The following is a 26682-nucleotide window of genomic DNA, read 5'->3' on the forward strand; positions in this document are numbered from 1 at the left end:
ATTTCATCATTTGCAATTTTCTTTTTTTTAATTTATTTATTTTTATTAAAGTATTTAACTAATACAACGAAAGAGTGAGAACATTAAAAGAAGATAGAACAGTAGGAAAAAAGAAGGATATATAAGGTAAAACAGTGCAGTATAAAAAAAAAGGGCAAAAAAGAATATACAAAAAAAAGAGTACAAAAATCTATATAAAAAAAGGAAAAACAGATTCTAAAAAAAAAGTTTGACTTCCATCTCTTCGTCAGGTGTTGTATTTCCCATAATGTTTCTGTTGTATTTCTAAGCTCTGTCTCTTTTTTTACTTTTTCTCTTCTTCCTCGTACTTATCAAAAAATGTCCAATCTGTCCTCTTTATCGGGTTTCCGGTATTTTTTTTCAAATAAAAGGTCAACTCGTCCATCTCCCTTATTTCTCTGATTTTCCCTAACCAATCCTCCTTGGTAGGGATATTGTCCTGTTTCCAAACTTTGGCTAATTCAATTCTCGCTGCCGTTGTCATATAAGTAAAAAGTTTATCCTCATTCTCTTGTAGTTGTAATTCAGAGTCAGTAAAGCCCAATAAGTAATACTCCGGTTTCTTCTTAAAAATTCTTTTTAACATTTTTTGTAGCTCTTCATGAATCATAGACCAATATTTCACTATTTCTTTACAAGTCCACCACATATGATAAAAGGTACCTGTTTGCTGGCAACCTTTCCAACATTTATCCGAAGAGTCTTTGTTTATCAAAGATAATTTCTTAGGGGTGGTGTACCATCTGTGGAACATTTTTATCCAGTTTTCCTTTAAGTCAGTTGCATATGCATATTTTAATTTCTTGTTCCACATCTGTTCCCACTCTTTGAATTGGATAGATCTTCTTATGTTTTGTGCCCACTTTATCATACATGGTTTAACTTGCTCAGTCTCCGTTAACCACGTCAGAAGCGTATTATAAATGACCGAGATTACTTTTTTCCTTGCCTTTAAAATTTTATCCCACATCGAGCCTTCCCAGGCAAAGCCTATTTTATTATCTTGTTTAATATAGTCTTTCATTTGTAAGTAATGTAACCATGTCATATTCTTATTTTTCTCCTTCAAATGTTCATAAGACTTAATCTCCCCTGTATTCTCTTTTAAAATATCCTTGTACGTTGGCCACGCTCTCCAGCCTAATAGTCTTCTTTGATGTGCCTCCATTGGTGAGACCCAAAGTGGCGTTTTGTTATAAAAAAGATTTTTGTATTTTAACCACACTCTCAACAGAGACGCTCTAACGAAGTGATTCCCAAAATTCTTTTCCTTTTTCTCTCTTTCGTACCACGTGTAGGCATGCCAGCCCACCCGTAAGTCATGGCCTTCTAAGTTCAAACATTTTTCATTTTCTAATAACATCCAGTCTCTTATCCATAAGAGAGCACTTGAGTCATGATATGCTTTTAGGTCTGGGAAACCTAATCCTCCTCTTGTTTTTTTATCAATTAAATTCAGATACCTAATTCTGGGTCTTTTTCCATCCCATACGAATTTCAGGAGTTCTTTATTCCAATTTTTAAAAGCTATTTGACTTCTGATTACGGGAATATTTTGAAATAAGAATAATAGCTTCGGTAATACCGTCATTTTAATTAATGCAATCCTTCCTAATAAGGATAGCTTCAATGATTTCCAATTTTTAAGATCTTTCTTTATTTTGTTCCAGGTCGGTTCATAATTATTTTTCAACAATTGGCTATTCTTTGCTGATATCCAAATTCCTAAATATTTGATTTTTCTAACAATTTCCATTCCTGTAGTTAATGCAATTTTCTCCTGATTTTCTTTCTTTACATTTTTTGTTAAGATCTTTGTTTTCCCTTTATTCACCTTGAAGCCTGCCACTTTTCCATATTCTTGCAATTTATTTATCCAAATCTGAAGGTTATTTATAGGATCTTCCACAATTCCTAACAGGTCGTCCGCAAAGGCTTTAATCTTGTATTCATATTTCCCAATTTTGACTCCCTTAACATTTGTATCTTCTCTTATTTTCCTCATCAGCGGCTCCAAGGCCATAATAAATATCAAGGGAGAAAGCGGACAGCCTTGTCTTGTACCTTTCGTAATTACAAACTCCTCAGTTTGTTGACCATTTATTCGTATTTTCGCTCTTTGGACATCATAAATTGCATTAACTGCGTTTGTGAATTGCATCCCCATGTCCATTTCCTGGATCAACATCTTGAAAAAATCCCAATTTAAATTATCGAATGCTTTCTCTGCATCAATTGACAGAATGGCCGCTTCCTTTTGATGATTCACTTCAAAATATTCTATCAGATCTACTACAGTTCGAATATTATCTTTCATATATCTTCCTGGGAGGAATCCTGCTTGGTCCTCCCCTATCCAATCAGTCAAAAATTTTTTTAACCTTGTAGCCAAGATATTCGCAAATATTTTGTAGTCCACATTCAGCAAAGAGATAGGCCTATAATTTTTAATATCTTCAGATGATAGCCCTTCTTTATGTATCATCACTATTTCGGCCTGGTTCCAAGATTCTGGAATTACTTGGTTTAACAAAGCCTCATTTAGAATTCTTTTCAGCATTGGTACAACAGTGCTCTTTGTTGATTTATAAAAACCCGCTGTAAATCCATCCGGACCAGGGGCTTTGTCTGCATCCATTTTACTCAAAGCTTTATCAATTTCGTCTTCCGTAATCTCTTTATTCAACTTTTCCCGTATCTCTTCTGAAACTTTTTCTAATTTAAGATGGCTTATATATTCGACAATCTCCTCCTTCTTTATTCCATCCTTTGTATATAATTTACTATAGTAGCTTCTAAATTCTTCCATGATCTCCTTATCCGTCGTGAGTGCTTTGTCTCCCTTCATTATTTTCGTTATTTGTGTAGCTTGTTTCTTTTTTCGTACCTGTCTTGCTAGCCATTTCCCAGATCTATTCGCATTTTCAAACGTTTGCTGTTTTAAAAATTTTAACTCTCTTGCTTGTTTCTCTGTCTCCAAGCGGGACTTCTCCTGTTTAAGTCTCGCTAATTCTTTATTTAGCTTTTTGCTATCTGGCCTCTTTTTTAATTCCCTTTCCTTATCTCTGATTTTTCCCATCACTTCTTCCATTTGTCTATTTCTTTCTTTATTTTTCTTAGCTCCATGTTGAATAAAATGTCCTCTCAAAACGGCTTTCATTGTGTCCCACGTTACTTGTATTTTTGTCTCTTCAATGTCATTAATTGTTAAGTATTCTTTGATAATTGTATTATAGTATTTTTTGTCTTCCTCTGTCTTAATCAGATTTTCATTCAATCTCCACTTTCTTTGATAATTCTTCTTGTTTATTACTAATTCCAATGGACAATGGTCCGAGATGTCCCTGAGTAATATTTCCATTTGAGCTACCTTTGTCGCCAAGTTCTTTGATGTCCATGCCAGGTCTATCCTTGACCATGTTTGATGTCGATGGGAGTAAAAGGTATAATCCTGTTTCTTTTCATTTCTAACTCTCCAAATATCCTCCAAATCAAATTCCTTTTGGAGTTCGAAGAATTTCTGTGGCAGTAGTCCCCCTCCGTCTCCATTTCTCTTTAACTTATTTTTATCTTTGTGCTTATCCATCACTCCATTAAAGTCTCCAATCAATAAGAGCTCATCAAATTCAGTTTCTCTTAATTTTGTTAACAAAAATTGAATGAATTTTGTCTTTGGGCCATTTGGAGCATATATATTACATATAAGAATTTTTAAATTTCCCATCGTGATTTTAACTGCAACACATCTTCCTTCCACATCCTTAAACGCTAATTCTGGGGAAAGATTTTCTTTTATATATGTTACCACTCCTCTTTTCTTCTTTTCATATGATGAATAAAATATTTTACCTAATTTTTTATTTTCCAAATGCGCTACATGTCTGTGACATATGTGTGTTTCTTGTAATGAGATGATATCCAGGTCTGCCTTTTGTAATTTTCCAAATAATTTTTTGCGTTTCTGGGGCGAGTTCATACCGTTAACATTGTTTGAGAAGCATTTAATTTGTCTATCTGCCATTTTATCCCAATAAATCTGTGTCTTGTCCAATATCGCCTAGGTTCAGTTCCGAAATCCCTTGCACCATTGTAGCCGGACCATATGCTCCTTCCCCCAAGTCTTCTGATGTTGGGACCCTACTCCCCTGTGATTTACTAAATCTTCGATATTCCTCTGGGGTTTCAATTCTTGGTTTCTTCTTTTCTTTACCATTTCCATTTCCATTTCCATTCCCTGGTGTCAATGCCTTTTTATCTCCTTTTCTTCCTTCTGATTTATCCTCTTCTGTTTCTTTCATTAAGTTCTCATAGAAAGACTTGGCTTTCTGTTCCGATGTCAACCAATATCTTTCTTCTTTGTACGTTACCATAATTCCTTCAATTCTCTCCCATCGGAATCTGATTGATCTTTTCTTAAGTTCATCTGTAAGAAAGTAGTATTTTCTTCTTCTATTTAAAGTCGCTTGTGGGAATTCTTTCAGAACTGCAATCTTAGTTTCTTTATAATAGATTGGATTTTTATTGCTTCTATATAACACTTCATCTCTAGTTTTCTTTCGTGTGAATTGCACTATCACATCTCGTGGTGTCTTATTTTTCCTCGAGTAAAATGAGGACACGCGGTATGTTTGATCTAATTCCATATCCAATTCGTCTTCTTCACATTCTAAACATTTAGCTATGAGGGTGGTTATCAGCTGACCGATATCTTCTTCTTTATCTTCTTGAATATTTCTGAATCTTAGGTAGTAATCCATTTGTTTTTGTAGTAACTTTTCTTGTTCTATTTCTATCTTTTCCTTTTGTCTATCTATACCTTTAATTCTTTTCAACATGTGGGATTGTGTTTCCTCCATCTTCTCCTTACTAGTTTTCAATTCCTTCACTTCACCATATAGATGGGATATATCTTTTTTAATTTGCCCAAATTCCTCTTCCATCTTCTTTTTCATTCCTTGGAACTCCACTGTCATTTCTTTATAGTTCTTTTCTTGCTTGTTAAAGAACTCTTGTTGTTTCTCTGCCATATCTTTTTTTAGTGTATCTTGTTTTTCCGACAGTTTTTTAATTTCTTTCAAAATGTTCTCCATATTGAGACTGGTATCTAAGGACCCTCTTCGTAACTGAACTTTCTCCTTCTCTTGCTTCCCTTTTGATGACATCTATCATTTATAGATTACTCCAATATTTACACCATAAATTTTTATTTATCTACTCCAATTCATTAGAAAAAACTAAATTCTATAATTATCTCCAATTATTTAATTAATTACTTAATTAATTTCTCTAGGGAAGACCAATTTATCTTCTTCAATTATAATTTAATTCAATTAACATTTAATTCTCTCTAATTCTTTAAAATACTTATAAAATGTATATTTAATTTGGTTTATAGTTAAATTAAATTATTTATTTAATTAGTCAATTCATCAAATTATTTTGTCTTATCTTGTCCTCTTGAGCCAATTTCCCCCAATCTTCTTTATCTTCTCCTTAATCTTTTTCTGGCCTCCTCTGGGATCCTGCCTCGATTCCCCTTTCGTCTGCTTCTCTTCCTGGATCTCGTCTACTTCTCTTCCTGGTTCCTGTAAAAATAAAAATTCTCGTCTGCTTCTCTTCCTCGTGGTTCGTCTTCTTCTCGTCCTCGATCTCCTCTCCGTTTGCTTCTCCGTCTACTTCTCTTCTTCGCAACAATGCTTGTTTATCTTGTTTCTTATTGCTTGCTTCCTGTCCTGCCGCTTTTTGCCTGCCTCTCTGTAACGTTTTTTCTCTATGATTCTACCTGCCTCTCTATGGTTCCGCCTGTATTGCTGTCTTCTTCCGCCTTTCTTCTTATTTGGGCCGCCTCTTCCTTTAACGTCACTTCTCCTTCCCCTTTCTTCTTCTCTCTCTTCCTTCGTCACTTCCTGCCTTCTCTTTACAAGGTTGTTTATAGAGAAGGGGCTCGCTAGCCACAACAATATGGCGCCCAAGGTCAGAGTTTTGTTTTTCTTCCTTTCCGGATTAGAAGCTATGGGGGCAGGGGGAAAAGTCCCAGAGGCGGCTTGCAAGCGGCAAGGAAGCAGCTACTTAAATTCTAGCTAAATATCGGACTTTACGTCCTCTATCTCGCCACCTCCTTCGGCAGCTCAGTTGGTATATATCTTTTCAATTTATAATTTATATTTATGATTTACACCAATTTAATCCAATTTTCTCTTTATTTGCTTTCCGGCCCGAACTTTTAAACCTTCTCTTTCGTAGATTGCTTTTTTATTCTTCTTAATTGCTCTTTATATTTCTCTAGCCTCTAAATCTTCACTTCCTCTATCTCTTACTCTAGGTATTTCTAATAACTCCCGTACCTGGCGTCGAGATCTTCTCAATTTCCTCCTTTCGGAGTTTCTTATTTCTCTCTTCTTTCTTTAAAATGGGCTGGGGACGGTTGAAACGGGCTTGCGCCCGATCCCAGCGGTGCGGCTAGCTTCCCGCCCGCCCGGATCCCCCTCGGCCCCCCTCCTTGAGGGAAAGGGGTTCTTGGGGGCTCTACGGGCTCCCGCGGGTTCGCTACACCTTCGCCTTCGATCCGGCGAAGGTGGGGGAGCGGTGTGCTCACCCAAAACCGCCGCTACGCCGGTCCCTCGTCGGAGCTCCCTCTCAGCGAGGTTTGCCCGCCGCCATCACCCACCGGAAGTCATCATTTGCAATTTTCCAAAATCATAGTCCAATGCACAAATTGCGACATGATTTTGACTTTTGTAGGAGAAAGTAAATATTTGTCCTTGGGAACATTTATTGGGACAGTGGGTAAGGTGTGCCTGTCCCTGGTTGATTCAGTTTCTTAGCTGTGGTGACAATTTTACTTTTTCTCTGTCAAACCTCTAGACTGTGCCGCAAGCTGAATGGGACCATATATTCTGTATATTTTAGAAATGTACAAATTGAGATATTTGTATACATTCCTAACCAAACAGTAGCAAATTCAGTTGACTGCCTCACTTGACAATGCACAGCAATTCCATCTAAGCATTTGGTATGTTTAGTTCTTAATGAAGGCCTAACTCCACTGTTCCTCCCTTACAAATATATTTTTTTCTATTCCTATCTCATCCAGGGTTTTATCATTTTATCTTGTGCATTCGGCCCACCCTTTGTGTTCAACTTTCATTGTGTTATTTTGCACTGTTTATTTTATTTTATTGTGATGCAACTTTTCTGTGCTTTTGTATTTTATTTTGGTGCATTGTATGTTTTGAACTTGGTCTCATGTTAGCCACTCCAAGTCCCCTTTGGGGAGATGGTGGCAGGGTACAAATAAAGATGATGATGGTGATGGTGATGGTGAAGATGATGATGGTGGTGGTTATTATTATTATTATTATTATTATTATTATTATTATTTAGCTAATGCAAGAAAAGGAATCTTACATGTCACAAGTTTTATCAGAATCAAAAAGAGTTAAATTTTCAGTTCTGCTGAGAATTTCTCTGCAAGGGCGTATCATTGACATTGCAGTCAAAACAAATGAAGCCTGCAACAAAGTCTAATTATTCAATGTGGGAGGGAAGCCTTAAGAGTTATACTCACCTGACTGTTAAGGCTGACTAGATTTTTTTAAAAAAGCTACCATGCATATGAAGGAGGAGCTTTGAAGGTCCCATGGTGGCAGCCAATATGTTCCATGCTTTCAAATGCATTCCCCCATGAGTGGGAGACTTCATGACACTAGGGAGACCTTAAAGGGGTACATTGGGCTGGCTGGCTTGCTCTTTCCTTTCCAAGGGCCCTTCCAGACAGGCCCTATATCCCAGGATCAGATCTCAGGTTTTCTGTTTATCCCAGGTTATCTGACAGTATAAACTCATATGGTTCAGTTTAAAGCAGAAAACCTGAGATCAGATCCTGGGATATAGGGTCTGTCTGGATGGGTCCCAAGACTCCCCTGTTCTGAAGAGCTTTGAAGACATAGAATGGGCACCATCTGCTTTAACCTGACCTTTCAAGCACTTTTCAGCAGCCAACTAGACAACAGCTTAAGAAACTGAGTCCTTCACCACTGTTCTTTCTTGCCTACATGTGAATGCACAGCCTCCCTATTTTAATACAGAGCACAAATATTTTTTTTAAATTGCCAAGCATCTTTGTAAAAGAAAGCCCCATTTTCTAATTATGTGTGTACTTCTGCAAACCTTGTCATCTCCCCTAGCCTTCTGATATTTCCCTTTTATATGCAGGTAGTGTCAAGTGATAACAAATAGTAGATGGAGTTTGGACGCAGTAAGAGAGAAGTATAATATGTCCACTGGGATTTGGTTCCAGGAAAACTCATGGGCACCAAAATCCATGGATACAGTGGGCCCGTCCAGACAGTACCTTTATCTCAGGAGCACCCACAGCAATTATGAGGGTGGCCAGATGCCATCGCAACAAAAGGCAAAAACACAAGATTTCCAAGTGCGGGAATATCACGGTTTATAGCCGAATATACAGACCTTCCTATGTCTGTATGTCCCTGCAATTGGAAATAACGGGTTTTTTTAATCTAGTTTGTTCCTGGGTTTTAGATCATTGTTCCTGATTCCTCAGTTCCTAAAAAGAAGGTGACACTTGAGTAGAAGGCAAAAACTTTGTTTGTGTGCCAGAAACATCATGAAACGTGTGGGCGGGCACATTTTCTCTGGCCAGATATCCAAATCGCTGCATATCCACACATTCAAACCTCCAAGGTTTTTTACCACCCACTAAAGGCTGAAGGAAGGACACTGAAGTGCTAGAGAGGAATGTAAATGCTGAGAGTCAAGGTCATGCAGGTGGCTAATAGGAAAAGCCATGTATTGTATAATCCAGAAACAGGACCCTTTTGTTGGATGCCACAAGTACACAACCAAATCTATTTAGACAGATGGCCAGGCAGTAAAAATAGTAGATAATGTCAAAATTCAGTTCCTAGCTTAAAAGTGTGTGTTCCTTTTTGTGTACTGCTGACTTTGGCAATATTAGTTCTACCCGATGAGGTTTGTTTGTGTGGGAGATACTTCACGAAACATCTAGAGAGAACAATTCTTCTAGCCAGGACAAAGAACTGAACTTTCCCCCCATATATCCGAATCTCTGCATATCCTCATCCCATGAGGTTTTTTTTTAAAAAAAAAAAACTGGCATTTTCTGGTGGAAGTCCTGTGGCAGCCATCTTGGGAGCCTCTAAATCTCGCAACAAAGCATCAAATCTGGACAACAGAGGAAGCAATCCCAGGACCAATAGGTCTGCCTGCAGACCTCTCCCGAAGTCCTGGGATTTTTTGCCCCTCACTAAAACCCATGATTAAGTGCTGTCTGGGAGTGCCCAATGGCACAGCAAAATGTCACAGTAAAATGGCAAATTTAAAGTTTGTTTTATAGATTTTGCTTTGTATGTGGTGAGGGTCGGGGAGGAGATATTTTCAAGCCATAGATCAGTGGTTCTCAATCTGTGGGTCCCCAGATGTTTTGGCCTTCAACTCCCAGAAATCCGAACAGCTGGTAAACTGGCTGGGATTTCTGGAAGTTGTAGGCCAAAACACCAGGGACCCATAGATTGAGAACCACTGCCATAGATGGTTGGATCCATGTGTAGTATGTCAATGGATAAAGCAGGCATGCTATTTACTCAAACACTTTTAATTAAAAAAAGAAAATAGTTCACCAGAATGCCCCTATAATTAAAAATACAGGAAAGTAACTTATGCAGGTTAGATCACTGCTTCATCTAGTCCAGTGTTTCTCAAACTCTGCTCCTCCAGATATTTTTGACTTCAGCACCCAGAAATCCCAGCCAGCTTACCAGCTTTTAGGAATTGTGGGAGCTGAAGTCCAAACCACCTGGAGGAGCTCAGTATGAGAAACTCTGATCTAGTATAATACTTTCAGCTCTAATTGGAATCAGCTCCCCAGTGATTTAGGCAGGAATCCTTCCTAGCCTTACCTGAAAGTTTCCAGTGTTTCCTATCTAATTACTGACCTTGATTAGCTTCCAAAATCAGCTGGGATTTGAATGTGATCAGGGTAATATGATGATCAGTGCTCTCCGAATAAGGAGATGTTTATTGAAAGAGCAGTAATAGCTTAAATGCATATATTTTTATCTGAAGACTCTTACAATTTATTATATAATGAAATTATGGTATTGACCTCCAGCCTGTAGTGCTGGAGTAGAAAATAGCTGTGAAACCTAAACAGAGTCTAATAAAACCTAACCCTACCCATTTCTCAAAGATATTAAGAAATCACCCTTCTCCCCTTACTTGTGGGATATACTGTTGTCATGTAATTCACAAAGATGGCCATATTATTGTACATTAAATTTTGTATTTGACCGCATTATAATCACACACTTGCAAAGGATTATGCAATTATGTAATAAATGCTATTGTAGTAAATCATAGATATGATGCAAAAAAGCCTTTTTCAATATAGTAGTTATTTTTAATGTATTTTAGGTGCTGAATTCAGTGGGAAAACCGTATAGAAACATTCATTATAGAATAGATTGTAAGAATCTTCAGATATAAATATATGTCTTTGAGGTAATACTGATCTTTAGATATAGAGCATATCTGAGGTCATTTTTGGATTTAGTATGCCAAATTCCAATAAAACTAACATGCATTTAAAAAGTTTTTATGACCCTTCATTATGCAGGCCTGTGATCATTTTCTGTTTTCTGCACAAAACTAATTTGTACTTTTATGTGCTCTCCTTTAACTTGTAAATGTTCGTTGTTATTGCTCATTCGCTCAGTCGCTTCCGACTCTTCATGACCTCATAGACCAGCCCATGTCAGAGCTCCCTGTCAGCTGTCGCCACCCCCAGCTCCTTTAAAGTCAAACCAGTCACTTCAAGGATACCACCCATCCGTCTTGCCCTTGGTCTGCCCCTCTTCCTTTTTCCTTCCATTTTCCCCAGCATCATTGTCTTCTCTAAGCTTTCCTGTCTTCTCATTATGTGGCCAAAGTATTTCATCTTTGCCTCTAATATCCTTCCCTCCAATGAGCAGTCGGGCTTTATTTCCTGAAGTATAGACAGGTTGGATCTTCCCACAGTCAAGGCACTCTCAGAATTTGCCTCCAACACCACAGTTCAAAAGCGTCTATCTTCCCTCGCTCAGCCTTCCTTATGGTTCAGCTCTCGCCATAATAGATTACTACGGGGAATACTATTGCTTTAACTATGCGGATCTTTGTTGCCAGTGTGATGTCTCTACTCTTCACTATTTTGTTAAGATAGGTCATTGCTCTCCTCCCAAGAAGTAAATGACTTCTGATTTCCTGGCTGCAGTCTGCATCGGCACCTAGAAATACAAAGTCTGTCACTGCCTCCACATTTTCGCCCTGTATTTGCTAGTTATTTACAAATGTTCATAATTGCTGCATAATTCAATTAGTTATTCTTTCATTCCAGCAAAGTTTGTTTTCAATATTTCTTAACATGTCAAAACCATTCAAAACTTAAGAATAACTAAAGGAAAGGTAACAAAATTGCTGCCATTTTGTTTCAAGTGGATGAGGGTAACAACTTATGTATCCAATTTTTTTCTAATACAAAACTATCAAAATATATTAAAAAAACCAGCTTGGCCATAAGTAGTATTTCCCCCCCCCCCCCCGCCCTCCTCCTCCTCCTCCTCCTCTTCTTCTTCTTTCTGGGAGCATTTGGTTTTTAAGTGGATAGCTGAGGAACTACCATAATTGGGAAACATTCAAATGTGCACCATCAAAACAAGAAAATTGGAAGGTCTGCTATCATGAATCATGTCTCATGTGCTTGTGTGACTGAATATACTATTTCTTTAAAACAGTTTTAAGATATGGGAGTAGAACATATCCACAGCTTAGAATAGTATTTCCTAACTCATTTTGCTGTCCAAATGTGTTGCTTCAAATCTCATCTCTAATCATCTTGGCTAATTGGCATGCCAGTTGGAGTTGAGAAAAGTAGAGGGTGCCCAGCTGGTGAAAAAGAATGTAGAATATAATGATGCCTAATTAATTGATGACTTCTAATATATATTTGTATTAACATTGTTAAATCTAGTCTCCAAGACTTGATAATCAGCAAGGTCATTTGGGTCTATACATTCATAGTAAATAACTATTGATTCAATCTAGTTAAGTGGCACATTGGTGTGTGTATGTGTGTGTGTTAATGTATCGTGTAAGTGTAGACATTATAGTAAAACTACCCAAACAAAGTGAGACAATTTATCAATGTAAATACTATACCTCATTTTTTAATGAAAAAGGCAACCATTCCCTTATTTATTTATTTATTTATCTTACTTATATACCGCTGTTCTCAGCCCGAAGGCGACTCACAGTGGTTCACAACAAATACGAACAGCAAAAATTCAGTGCTACAGTATAGAAACAGTTAACAACCTAACACATTACACAATTAATGAACAGTTACTACAATACCCATTCACTGTCGTCATCAAAAACATGTTCCAGATTCGTCATCCATTGTTGCATTCCAGTGTTCATTAACCAATCATTGCACTAATTATTCGAACGCCTGCTCAAACAGCCAGGTCTTCACTTTTTTGCAGAAGTAAAGTGGTGAAATACCTTTTTGAATGCATTAGTGGGAAAATGGTGGTGGTGCCAGTGGCAGCCAGGGGTGCCTTGCCCTTTCCACAGAATGACCCTTGACTTATGCATGATTCCAAAACTATAAGTTTGGCTGCAAAATCTGCCCTTGGCTTATTATACAGAAGTGTATACAGTATATGCCTTCAAGTCATCTGTTGAATTATGATGACCTCATGAATTTCATAAGGTTCTCTGATACTTATTCCTAACTTCATGATGTGAGCAGATACATAAAACTCATGTAACGATACTCTCCAGCATGCACACTGTTTCTTCCACTTTGTGGCCTTAGCTCCTGGCTATCTTCTTGTTTGTCAAGAATGAATTGTTGGGTTCTGGCACTTGAACTGCTCAACAAGAAAGTCAAGATTATCTTGTCCTTGCTGTGGAAACTGTAGTTCCTATAAACATAATCATCATTTGGTCGCAGTTCTTCTGCAAGGATGGAGCAGCTTCCATATATATGCAATTTCATAAATATGTAATCCCCCCCCCCCCCCACACATACATATTAGAGTAAGTTCTCAATTCTAAAGGTTTTATCAGTTTGGGATTGTTATCATCACAGATTCCCAACTTTTGAAACATATTTTTCTAGCATTTTCAAATATTTTCCTAGCATTTTCCAAATATTTTCATATATTTTTCTCATCTCTAATGCACTCTGAGATTTACTCCAAGATCTTTTGTAATTTTAACAGATGTTTATGTTTAATGGACGTTTAACAGATCTTTATGTTTTTAATAGGGTTGATTTTCATGCAATTGATTATATACCTATATATATATATATATATGCGCATATGCATATGGCATTGCATTTTGCCTTTGTGAGGCTACCCTGAGTCCCCTTTGGGGTGAGAGGGGTGGGGACAAGTGTGGTAAATAAATTAAATTAAATTATTCAAGAGCTGAACTATACCCTCAAAATAGTTCAACGCCTTCGATAACTGAAGCACATAGAAGTATACTCATCATCCCACATTTATCCGGGAGCAACTATCCTTCAGGGATGGACTGGGGTGCAACTGGAACAAAACAACATCAGAAACATTTCCCGTATTTTTTTATCCTTGCTACTACTCCTAAGGAACCAGCAACATTGCATAAAAATCTATCTGCCCTACTTTTCAAAGGAGAAGTCAGTTGTGTTTTCTGACTGTGAATAGGTATAAATAGACTGCACTGATATCATTCAGTGCAATTAATTGTCAGGTCTGTCATTCAAACTAGGAAGCTGCTTTATAAATGAAAGTCCTGTAATATAATCTACCAGAACAGTTTAAGAGGGCAAAGTGATTTGGAGATAAGCCAGAAATTAGACTTCTCTCAGATTTAACCTAAGTTAACCCGACCTAGATATAGCCCTAACTAGTGAAGTACAGTTTCTGCTGTATAGTTGTGTCTGTCCGGAAAATTAATCAGGGATTATATACACATATAGGTGTTAAAGAAGTACAGGCAGTCCCCGAGTTATGAACAAGATAGGTTCTGTCTGTTTGTTCTTAAGTTGTATTTGTATGTAAATCAGAACAGGGACATTTTTAAGCGTAACTCCAGCCAAAACTATATACTTTTTAGCTTTGGATAGTATATGGAAGATTTAACACCGCTGTGGTGTTTGTTTTGTCTATCCCTGTGATATTTGGATTTTGAAAAAAATGGCTTGTTGTGGTAACAAAGATTGGTGACAAGGCTGCAATGGAAACACCTTTTCCTCATGATAACTCTTTCAGGAATACATTTCCCTTCCGAGGGATAGATTTCACTCACTTCCTGTTGTCTCAATCTCATTCTTAACTATTAGTCATTTGTAAGATGTGTGGAACTCAGGGACTGCCTGTACTTTTATATTTAGACATCAATATCTTATTTAAAATATATATATACACACACACAAAACTTGATATACATGTTTCTTTGTACTGGAATTTCTAGAAATCTGTCTGATAATAGTTATTTAGTTAATCTAAATAATAAATTTAAAAGAAAGAGGGGTGGAGTCGGAGAGTGTAAAGAGAAAACTAAAGTGTCCTTTCTGAAAATAATGAAGAAAAGGAAATAACAGACCATTTTGGTAAGAAGTTCTTTATTACTATGTTTCTTCAAAAGATATTTATCATAATGAGTTGCCATAATTGTTGTGTTACTTGGCAATACATGTACAATACAACCCTCTTATACACAGATTCAATATCCATGGCTTCTCTTATCCATGATCTTTCTCTCTCTCTCTCTCTCTCTCTCTCTCTCTCTCTCTCTCTCTCTCTGCCTCCTGTTTTTTTTTATCAATCTTATCTATACAACAACAACAACCAAAGTATCTATGCATGTTTGTACCACAAATTCTGTTGCTAGGTGAAATGGCCCTCTGTGATGTCACTGCGAAAGAAAGGTGACAAGTAAATGATGGGAAGCGGGGAAGGAAGGAATGAGAAAGAAACAGAGTGTGCCCATTGTCATAATGTGCCATGGAGGCATTGTGAGGCAGGTTTTCTCAGAGCTGAAGAAGCAGGAAAGTAGGCAGGTAGTAGTCCCAATGACACCTGGGCAATGCTGGGTATATACACACACGCATATATATAAATACCCCATGGAAGTGGTTTAGGGCCTCTCTAGAGGCCCTTCCACACAGTCATATAAGCCAGAAAATCAAGGCAGACAATCCCACTTTGAATTGGTTTATCTGAGTCCACACTGCCATATATTCCAGTTCAAAGCAGATAATGTGGAGTCTTACTCAGCTCTCCCAGGGTGATTCTATGAGATGCCCAAGTATAGTCCAAGTAAAGGTTTTGTTATTATTCATAGGTTCAGATATCTATAGGGGGTTTGTACTATAAAGGTTAAAATTGAAGAGGTCATGTTGTAGACACACCAAGCATGGAAAATATAGTGCATTTTTTGTGTAATGAGGTGATTATTTTTTACAGATATAAATGAAAACACTTAAATACCTGAGGAGCATGTTTTCCATTTTGCATTTGGATTTTTAAAGGAAGCATGGACTCTTTGGGAGATTTCAGCATTATATATCTTTGACATCAGAAAGGAAAGGGTGTAGGCATTATAATGTCACAAATACTAGATGACATAATGGGCTGGTGAGAATGACAATATGATGAGAGTTGCAACCTTTTCCACCTCTGTGGCATGACTCTCCTTTCTGACTAGTTTCCAAAATATTGGTGCTCCATTTTTCTTTCTTGTTAGTGCTCCTCGTGTGTGACACATCTCCTTTTAACTCAAACAATGAAATAACTAAATGCTCCAGCAGGAAAACACTAGCCACATGTGTTCTCTTTATCTTCTCCTTGAGTCCTTTCTTGTTTTTGTTCTAATCATGCCGATCTCTTCTAGAACTAAATACTCTGATCTGAGCCACCCATTTTCTTTCCTTTTTTTCTTTTTTAGCATTTATATTCTGCCCTTCTCACCCTGCAGGGGACTCAGGGCAGATTACAATGCACATATACATGGCAAATATTTAGTGCCATTAGACATACAACATATATAGACAGACGCAGAGGCAATTTAACATTCCAGCTTTCTGGCTTCATGAGGGTATGCTCAGGGGGAGCTGCTGCTTTACCGTCCACTTGTGATACCGAGTCCTTGATGGAGTACTTCTTCATTCTTATGCACACTGCTGGAAGGTTTTATGGTGTAGTAAATTAGTTAAATTAGCCTCCCCACAAAAAGCGGTACCTAAATTTCCTACTTGTACAGATTCAACTGTCTTTCGGGCTGCATAGGTCAACAGCAAGCTAGATCATTAATGGTCAGGAGCTCACTCCAACCTAGGCTGGCTTCGAACTCATGATCTCTCAGTCGGTAGTGATTTAATGCAGCTGGCTACTAACTAGATAATTTGTTGTGCATGGTGTATTGTCCCTAATGGATGATAAACAGCACACAGTGGGGAGACTATTGTTATCTCTGATCAGTTGAAGTAAGAGTGGGATCCCAGGGATTTGGCCCATACTTGGAGGACCTACTCCTTCCAGCCCAAGTTGAATCATGGGTTCATTTTATGTGCTGCTTATTGTCCTGGTTGAGAGAACAAGTTCTGTGAATTTGAGCTGCCATAATTGGTTTGACTAATCAACAGCAAAAGAGTGCTGCTGTTTTTAAGAATGAATGCTGAAAGATATGTGAAAAACTGAGATAGTTTAAATTCAGTCATCAGCACCTTGATTTCTGATTCAGAATTGCTGAACAACAAAGAGGACAGGTCAACAGTTGGTGTTAATTATTTAATGTGTTTTGATACCAATCATATACCATACATATCATATACCATTTCTGCTTTAGTCAGCTTTGTCATAATTTGACCCTGTGGTTTTGTGCCATTATCAGATTGTTTTCAGTATGATTTCCAGTTCCCACAAAACAAAACAAGGGTAGTGACTTCACAAAAGTGAAGTGAGGAACATTTATGTATAATTAAAAATAAAAGAATTGCACCACCAAAGAAATATGTTTATCTATTTGCAAATGCTAATTTCTACAAATGTGAAAAAAATGTTTGCTGTGATACTTGAAGAGACACAGTGTGTAAAATTTGTCCTGTTCGATGACCAAGTGGCTTTCTACATTTGTTGAGATTAGAAATTGAAGTTGAAAAAACGTTAATTTAAGAAGCCACTCTTAATGCTATGCAACTGTAAACCAACTATTAGAAAACTGTAAAAACTTACCTTCTTCAACTACTTATCACAGCAATATTTTGTGATTTATTTATTATATTTGTATACTGCCCCTCTAAGCCCGAAGGCGACTTGTGGCGGTTTACATTTGGCAATCAATGCCCCACAAGATAAAAATACAGACAAAACAATTACATATAAAATAGTCATATAAAAACAATAAACAATTAATAATTAAAAGCATAAAATACAAATTTCAGCATCTCATCGTTAAAATCATGATGTTAATGTTCCAAGGTCAGGGCTATTTCAATTGTATGTTATGTCTTTTGCATGCTGATGTACCCTTAAAAGAGGACTGGAAATCATACATATATAACTGTATAATTACACCCTACCTTTCTCCTTGCAGAGCACCCAAAATGGCTTACAGTCAAATAAAACAAAGGCACAACTGGAAAAAACATCTTTGGAGAAATTTAAAAAGAAACAAAAAAAGAAAGAAATCAGAAACAATTATATTCAAAACACATTTAAAGTCAATTTAAAACACAATTGTTCTGCCAAACAAACTATAAACAATGGGTTTTTTCACCTGCATCTATGGCAAGCATCCTCAGAGAATGCCATAGATGCAGGCGAAACGTCAGGAGAGAATGTCTCTAGAACATAGCCATATAGCCCGAAAAAACCTACAACAACCCAGTGATTCCGGCCATGAAAGCCTTCGACAAAACTGTAAACAAAAACCTACCTATATATCAAGTTTTTGACTGTTGGACTATAACTCCTACTGTTCTCAACTCGGGATAATATGTCGTCAATACTGAAGAAGGGAATGATTTCCAAATCTTGATATTAAAAGAAGTGGCATTTTTACAGCACAGTTCTGTTCATGTAGAAGTACAGTAGAGTCTTGCTTTTCCAACAGAAATGGGCCAGCAGAACGTTGGCTAAGCCAAAATGTTAGATAATAAGGAGGGATGAAGGAAAATACTATTAAACGCCAAATTATGTTATGATTTTACAAATTAAGCACCAAAACATCATGTTTTACAACAAATCGACAGAAAAAGCAGTTCAATACATGGTAACGTTATGTAGTAATTACTGTATTTACAAATTTAGCACCAATGTATTGAAACAGCTGTGATACAGGAGGGAGGCAGACTGCGTTGGATAATACAGAACATTAGATGAGTGAAGGTTGGATAAGCGAGACTCTACTGTATGCCCTGTTCAGTCTAATGGGACCTATTCCAAGCTAATTACTTATCAATTTATCAGATTAAACATATAAAATATGGCATTATGGTTGACGTTATAACTCAACTCTAGTGCATATACCATACTTGTGAATATTGGTATCAACCTCATGAACATGTGTTCCTTTTCTCCATGTGTTAGACACCTACCTCTGTTGCTAAGCAAATGGAAGACCTTTTAAATAAATACGGATTTCTTAAAACAAATAACATATGCAGCATTGTATTTGCATAAGGCTTCAATGACTTCAAAAGAAAACACTCATAGATTCACAGAAAAGATTGAAACCATGAGTCATATAAGAATGATCTCAACTCACATCCCCCTTGTTTAGATAGGAATAAACAAAGAGATCTTGGTTTTTTAGCAGGCCCAGTTATGCCTCTTAATTCCTCAAACCTGTAGGCAGGAGGATTGCTCTGTGAGAATACATCACTGCATCATTTGCCTGAAGTCTTATGGAAGCAAGGTTACTATCGTTCATTGACCCATTTAAGAGGATTTCTCTACGGTAGGATGCAGGGATGTGGCTGTTCCTGCTTATATTTAGCAGTTTAATTACTTTTAATTTTCACAAGCTGTGATTAAAAAAAACATGTTTATTTTTTATTGTAGTGAGCCTTTTTCTATCCTAAACTGAGGAAAATGCACAATGATGGTGTTACTGATACGAATACTGATTGTATCTCAATGTAGTATTTCCCATCCAGGAAATAGCAGACCCCATTTCAGTCAATGATATTGTTGATGTTTTGGTTTTGTAAATGCCATGCCATTCCATATTTGCAACCTTCAGATCCACATCTCTTGGGTCTCATCTCACTCTCAGGTGTTATGGTCACTTGTCACTATGGCTCAGACAGATATCTTCTTTTATAATTATAGATAACTTCAGGAATTTTATTCTTACACTATTTCGATTTTTAAAAATTTTCCTTTGGTTATGAATTAAACTGCATTCATAAATTGCAATACGTTGATGCAAATGACAACGAACTTAAACAGGAAGAATGAGGTCATGCCATCTGCTCTACCGTGCAATCCCAACTGCTATAGGGTGAAGGGTCTGTCTATTTAATGGGCTGTCATATCTAATTAGTTTCTTGGAAGGGAAATAATAATTATCCTATTGTTAAAAATTATACAATTAGCAGGCAGCTTTTTGAGAAGAAAGTGTGACATGCATAACTTTAGAATAAACCTTAGCCAAACAAAACTTTGTTCTGTGACAGCACAGTGCTCTAATTCCTAGTTGAAATGTAATCCATGACCCTAAGAGAACAATAAAGGGAAGAGGCACTTTGAACTAGGCTGATAAACAATTTTAATTGCATTTTTCAATTAGAACCATATTTTCTGACATATTTTCTACATACTTTAAAACAAAGGTACACTTATGGTCCATAGTGCTATTACGGCAAAGTCATAGTTTAAAGAAAAGCATTTGTATTCTCCATCTCATAGAAGTAAATATCTTTCCTTGTAGAAATTGTTGGTTGAGAATTGAATAATTTTAATATATTAATAATTCATCTGATTGATAATCTTACTACCTCACATTTCATAGAATCATAAAAATCAGAGTTGGAAGAGACCTCATGAGCCATCCAATCCAACCCCCTGCTAAGAAGCAGGAAAATTGCATTCAATTGCCATCCAGCTTCTGTTTAAAAGCTTCCAAAGAAGGAGCCTCCATAATGCTCTGGGGCAAAGAGTTCCACTGCTGAACAGCTCTAACAGTCAGGAAGTTCTTCCTAATGTCAGATGGAATCACCTTTCTTGTAATTTGAAGCCATTGTTCTGCATCCTAGTCTCCAGGGCAGCAGAAAACAAGCTTACTCCCTCCTCCCTATGACTTATTCAGATTTTTTTCTAAAAGAAAAATCTTTCTCTCCCCCCCCCCCCCCCCAAATTCTTATGGCCCTTATACACATGCAGTAAAATCTGGAGGTAACTGGAATAATAGGGGTGTGTGTGTGTGTGTGGCTAAACTGTCTTGCAGGCAGAATCAGATTAACAGCTGAAAAACACGTGTTTAAAAAGTGTTTAAAACCCAATTCCGCCCCCCAAAATGCGTACCTTTGCATGACTGTATATCCTTGCAATCATGCAAAACACGTGCTTTCTTTGCCTCCCTGTGTGGACTGCTCCAGTGCACATGTGCTTTTTAAAAGCTCAAAACAGCTGTCAAAACATGGAGCCATGGATACACAGGTGGCTCAAGGGAAGCACAAGTGGAAAGCAAATATAATTCTCTGAAGGTCTTTAAAAAAAACCCTAATAATATTAAACAGAGCTTAAATTAACAATTATGTGAAGAGAGAGATAAGAAATTCTTGCTTTCAGGTCCTGAGATGTTTTTGCCCAAGATTCAAAACATGCATATAGGCATTGTCTGGAGGCTCCCTAAACGTTTTATAGTATAAGAACTGTTAATGCATTTTACTGATGGATTGTTATCCACCTGCTTCACTCACATGCCTACTGCCAAACATTTACTTCAATGGGAAGGCAAGATAACGTGGTCTTCATTTTTATGTCTCTGCTTTAAATCTATATCCGGTTTAGGGATTATAAATGAATGAAATCCTATTTTAGATTACTGTTTTGTGATACATCCAATCGCAATTAGATAGTTCTCAACTGTCTGTTTGGAATGGAACAAGCTTCTTTCTGCTGCTCTAGAAACTAGGACAAAGCAAGAGATTCCAACTACAGGAAGAGAGATTTTCTCAACTTTATGAAGAATTTCCTGATGGTAAGACCTGTTCAATGCTGGAATTGGCAGCCTTGGAGTGTGGCTATCTATTTCCCTTGATGTTTCGACAGATCTTGGTTGGCCATCTGTTGAAACTGCCTTGATTGTATGTTCTTGTATGGCAGGGGGTTGGATGGGATTGTGTTTGTGGTCTCTTCCAGCTCTGTGATTCAATGAATTCATTAAAATTATTTCTAAGTGGAGTCCACAACATGTGAGTGTGGAGAAGAGCAAATCACAGACCACTTACTACGCTGCAGTCCAAGCCCTGCCACATGCACAGCGGAAGACCGTCTTACAGCAATACAAGGGGCTTGCAAGTTGTCAGCTACTGGTCAAAGGACATTTAGTATAGTGACAAGTTTTTAACTTTGCTTGTGTTTTTAAATATGTTACAACTGTATCCTCAATTTGCTTGTGACGTGATAAATAAATAAATCAGAATCATTTTTAGAAATTGTCAATTATTAAGTATTGTTAATTCAGCAATAATTTTTAAATATAAGCATGCTACATAAGAAATAAGGTTTATGGTAGTGCTGGTTGACAAAAATAGTTTGCCTTTCTTTTGTAACATACAGCAAATGCACATAACAAAGGCATGCAGTATGGAACGTTGCATTGTAGCAACTAAACCTAGTAAAGCTATGTACATTCACTTGCTTGTATATATGTAAACATTATGCTTGTAAGTTGTTTACAGAGTTAGGGGCAATGGGTAAAATTCCATGTTGCATGAGGAACTTCTGACCATGCAGTGGAACTTGACTACCCTTGTTTCCTCCCTGCAGTTTTCTGCACTTTCCTCCAACTCTTCTCCAGAGGATTTCTTGCTTTAGATTTGAGGATAAGCCTCATGAGGAAGGTACATCCTTGGTCAGTTGACAGCATAGGCATTAATTGGGTTTCTGTCCCTTTCATTTTATGAACAGAGGGTCAGAGGGTCATTTTATGGACAGAGGGTCAAATATATTCCCTCAGTTAGGGAAACACAGTTCAAGCATTGGGCAGGGTTTACTTCTTTATTTCCTTTCATATACATTCATTATATATGCAATTGTCATGAGGTTAGTGCCACAATCTCTACCAAAAGAGCAAAAGGCATAAGGAATATTTTCTTGACTCTGCCTCTGTTCAGCTTTGAACAGAGTTAAATAATTTTTACTGTATCTTCTACAATATATTTCAAAACATGACCCGGAAACTGATTTATAGGTTACTTCATGTTAAAATAAGACCTTTTCCAAGTAGCAAACAGCTCAGGGGCTAATGTGATGAAAATGTTCCTACACTCCACAGATGTGTTGGGAAGCATTTGAGAGCAATTTTGTCATAGGTGGTAAGCACCTTTGGGGTAAGAACAATGGTCTTGGGGCACCATGGCTAGCAGACCCCTGGCTCTCCACCCAATTTATATGCTGCATTTCAAGTCCATGGTGAAAATAGTTTCTCAAGTTGATGAAACAAAACAGTGAAAATAAAAAGGCACTTCAAACAGCCCCAACACTAACACTTAGTCAGCTCTCTGTCTCCATGAATTCAACCATCCATGGCTTGAAAATATTCCAAAACAAAAAAAAACCCAAAAATCCAAAAAGCAAATCTTGATTTTGTTATTTCATATTCAAGAGATCATAATTTACTACACCATAGAATGGGACATGGGTATCAGTGGATTTTGCTATTCATTTGGGGCCCAGGAACTGCAGCAGATACTAAGGGACCAGTATAGTTCATTGAATCTTAAGCACAATGAAGCAACTACACACATTTTTCCAAGATAAAAATGGTTCCTCGAGGCAAACAGTTGGATAGATGAGACTTGATTATGATCTCTGGTTCCTGTTGTGAAGAAATCTTGTCCATTTGCTGGACTTACTCCACATGACTAAAGCATGATAAAAAGAAATGATCGCTAGCTGTTACATTTATATAGTCTGGTGAAAAAACTCCAGCACTGTACAAATATATTGTCTTTTAAATAGCACAAGGCTCACTGTGTTAAATTTATCACATCAGATGGTTGTAGCTGCGTGATTCCTCTACTATAATCCTATAAGCAGTTACCTGTGCTACTGATGGGCGTTCAATTGGATGTGATGAGTATTCAGGAAGTTTTGGGTTGGGGATTTCCTCTTCCTCTGATTATGAACAACCTAAAGAAAATTGTAAATGCCTTGAAGTAGGAATCATACCTTTATCAAGTCAGAGATCATCTAGATCAGGGGTAGGGGACTGTGAAGGAGTCCAGTCCCCCTGTTCCCACTTCCACAGACTATATAACCAACCGTACAGGAAGTGACTGTTGGAAGTAGCAACCTTCCAAGCTTCCACTAACTGTTTGTAAATGTGTATAATTGTTAACGTATATGAGTTGTATTTAAATTTTTGGTTTCCCAGTTTGACTGTACCTCTTTGGTGTGGGAGGAACTCCAGACATAGGACTCCATTTTGTATTCAGTTTGTTTTTAGGCTTCAATGGAGGTGGATTGCAGTTTGTCTCCTTTCAGACTTCAGTGAGCACAGTTATACAGTTTGGACTATGTCTATATGCTTTAAGACATTGAACTATATGGACTTGTATGCTGAATATACACAAGAAGTTCGTTAGTGAACCTGAGATGTTATTTTTAAAGAAGACTACTTTGTTTTTGTATATTGAGTGCATATTTTAACTAAGAGGTTTTAAAGGAGAGTAGGCCGGCAACTTCTACTTCAAAGAAACAACCACTCTCTGCTAACTAAAAATATTTTGTAGTGGCATGTCTTTATCCTTGGCAGTTTAAAGATATGGTTCTTCAGTTTAACAGCTGAGTTACCAGTGTGCCATTACATGAATGCTAATGAATATCACTTGTTCAAAGAGTTGACTTCTAACAAGGTCTTGGTTTTTTTGACTAGTGGTTTTCAAAAGGTGGTGTACACATGTTCATGGAGAGTCACATTTACCAAACAGATGTGACATCATTTTTACCTTTTCAATAAAGTTATGGTGGACTTATTTCCAATAGGTTATGGAATTTCCAATAGTGATTTTGCTTTGCTTCCCTTTTCAATATGGCTAAAATGTGGTTGAACTGTAGTGTTGGGATATTGAAGGCAAAAATATCCTTCTGTTTGTTAGCAAAAGGTTCTGGAGGCTTTGAGAGCTTCAGGCCACAATATGCCTCTTATGTCATAGGAACTATACTTTCTAGTTATGACTGGATTATGTTGGCAGATTTGGGCATATTTTTATCCATCACAGGTCTTCTGAAGGCCACACCATAACGTTAGTGAGCACGAACCTGGCCAATTGCATCCTGAAAGCCTGCAATGTGAAAAGGACTGGCCATTTTAAATTCCCCTGAAGCCTCTTTTCTACTGCCTTTTAAAAGAGAAATACAAAAATGGGTGGTGGGGATGAGAAGAATATAGGAGACACAGGAATTTGAAGTTCTTGTCATGCTTCACTTTGCCCACCTCTGTTCTGAATGGTTTCTTTATGGCCATTTCTAATTAATTCACCATCTTGAATGGTGTTAACAGTAAGGAAAATATTTTTGTTTATTTCACAGTGTGGCCCTTTTCACAGGCTGTATGCTGCATTAAACTAGCTTGGATTTCTCCCTCACTTGCACCTTGGCTTGTTGGATTCGTGTTAAATGAAAAAAGAAGAAGCAATAAAAAAGAAGAAAGTGCTGAGATAAATGATTTCTTTGCTGAGAGTGGGAAGACTGTTGCCAATTAAATGTTCCTAGATTTGGAATGTAGACATTCACAGGAAGTCTGTAGTGCCAATATGGAATTTATGGATCAACAGATTATCCTTTATGTTCTGCAACAGAGACTAGTTATTTTTGTATCTGAATATTTTTAATCCTCAACAAGGGATTATAAAGGGCACAATGCTGATATTGTATAGTCAGCTTGGTTGACGTTGACCTTCATATGCTATAAGATATTTCACTATTTTTGAAAAAGAATAATGTAGATCATTGTGTTTTGGGTCTTTTCTGGGCTTTAAAGAAGCCTGAAATACTCATTAACAACAGCAACAAAAAAAAAAGTTCAATTATTTATCTTCTACCCTTCTCTCAAAGATGTGAATTATTTTACAGTATTGTTAGTATGTTTCCATGGCAGTTTGGGTTTAGCTTTATACATATGTACTAATTTGTCCATTCTGTGTGCTGAGACACTAGGCCAGGTTTGTGATTTTCCATTCAGACTGAATTATAAATGGAGAACTTTTTGGGTTGCTGTGAGTTTTCCGGGCTGTATGGCCATGTTCCAGAATCATTCTCTTCTGACGTTTCACCCACATCTATGGCAGGCATCCTCAGAAGTTGTGGGGTCTGTTGGAAACTAGGCAAGTGAAGTTTATATATCTGTGAAGTGCTTCAAACAGATAAGCTTTCTTTCTCCCACCCTGGACATGCCTAGTTTCCAACATACAGCCCGAAAAACTCACAGGAACCCAGTGATTCTGGCAACGAGAGCCTTCAACAACACAGTGAACTTTTTATTTCTTTGCACAATACTTGTGGCTTACTTATCCACAGAATGTGTGGGTGAATCAAAGCGACACTACAAACAAGTGGCATATTGGGCTTTAAAATCTAGGAATAGTTTGTGGAAATAATTTCCAACAAAAAGCCTAAAATGTGGAAAACATATTGTAACCCTTTACCATTTTCTTAATAGTGTTCCTCAATATGCTGACACCTCTTTTTATGTCCAAGAGAAAACAACTTTTGAGTATTTTTGCAACCCTCTACTCATTTCTCCTTCACATAAATGAAGGATAAAATAACAACATTTAAGAAGCACAGGGAGGAAAAGAAAAGCAAAGAACCAAACTTCTGTTTTTCCTGGATTTTGTAGTTGGGATAAGTGATCATTAAATTCAGTCAATTGTACTGAATGCTAAATGATGCATTTTCATTACTGAGAGAGAGATGGAAACAGTAACAGGAAAGATGTTGGTGCTAAAATGTGATCAGAAGAGACCTTATGAGCCTACGATAACAGGAAAAAGATGCAGGCTAATAAAAGGATGTGGAAAGCTTATCCAAGACATTCACAGTTTAACAGGAATTTCCCTATACAATTCTTCAGGGACCTGGAACAATGAAAGCAGAATATGACTTTCTTATGATTAGTTATCAGATGTGTACTAAAATAATGCAGTTTCCACACTCTGCAGTTTTACTGCCTTGGCTTCATCCTATGACATTGTGTAGTAATTTGGAGAGATAAAATACTTTTTAGTGTACTTTCTTGAATTTACAGCAATTGTGTTCTTTAGCACATAATGCAAAGTGCTTCACTTTGTAACAAATCCTAGGATTCTATGGAATGGAGTCATGACAAGTGGGATCAAAGTGCTCTAAATATGTA

General features: G+C 37.2%; 1 protein-coding gene across 2 annotated transcripts in view; it reads left to right on the forward strand.

Moving 5' to 3' along the window:
• ABCG1 (ATP binding cassette subfamily G member 1) overlaps positions 1-26682 on the forward strand; it is a 62005-nt gene that overhangs the window by 18536 nt on the left and 16787 nt on the right. The window lies entirely within an intron of this gene.

The sequence above is a fragment of the Anolis sagrei genome, chromosome 3, assembly GCF_037176765.1.
Source record: "Anolis sagrei isolate rAnoSag1 chromosome 3, rAnoSag1.mat, whole genome shotgun sequence".
Lineage (NCBI taxonomy): Eukaryota > Metazoa > Chordata > Lepidosauria > Squamata > Dactyloidae > Anolis > Anolis sagrei.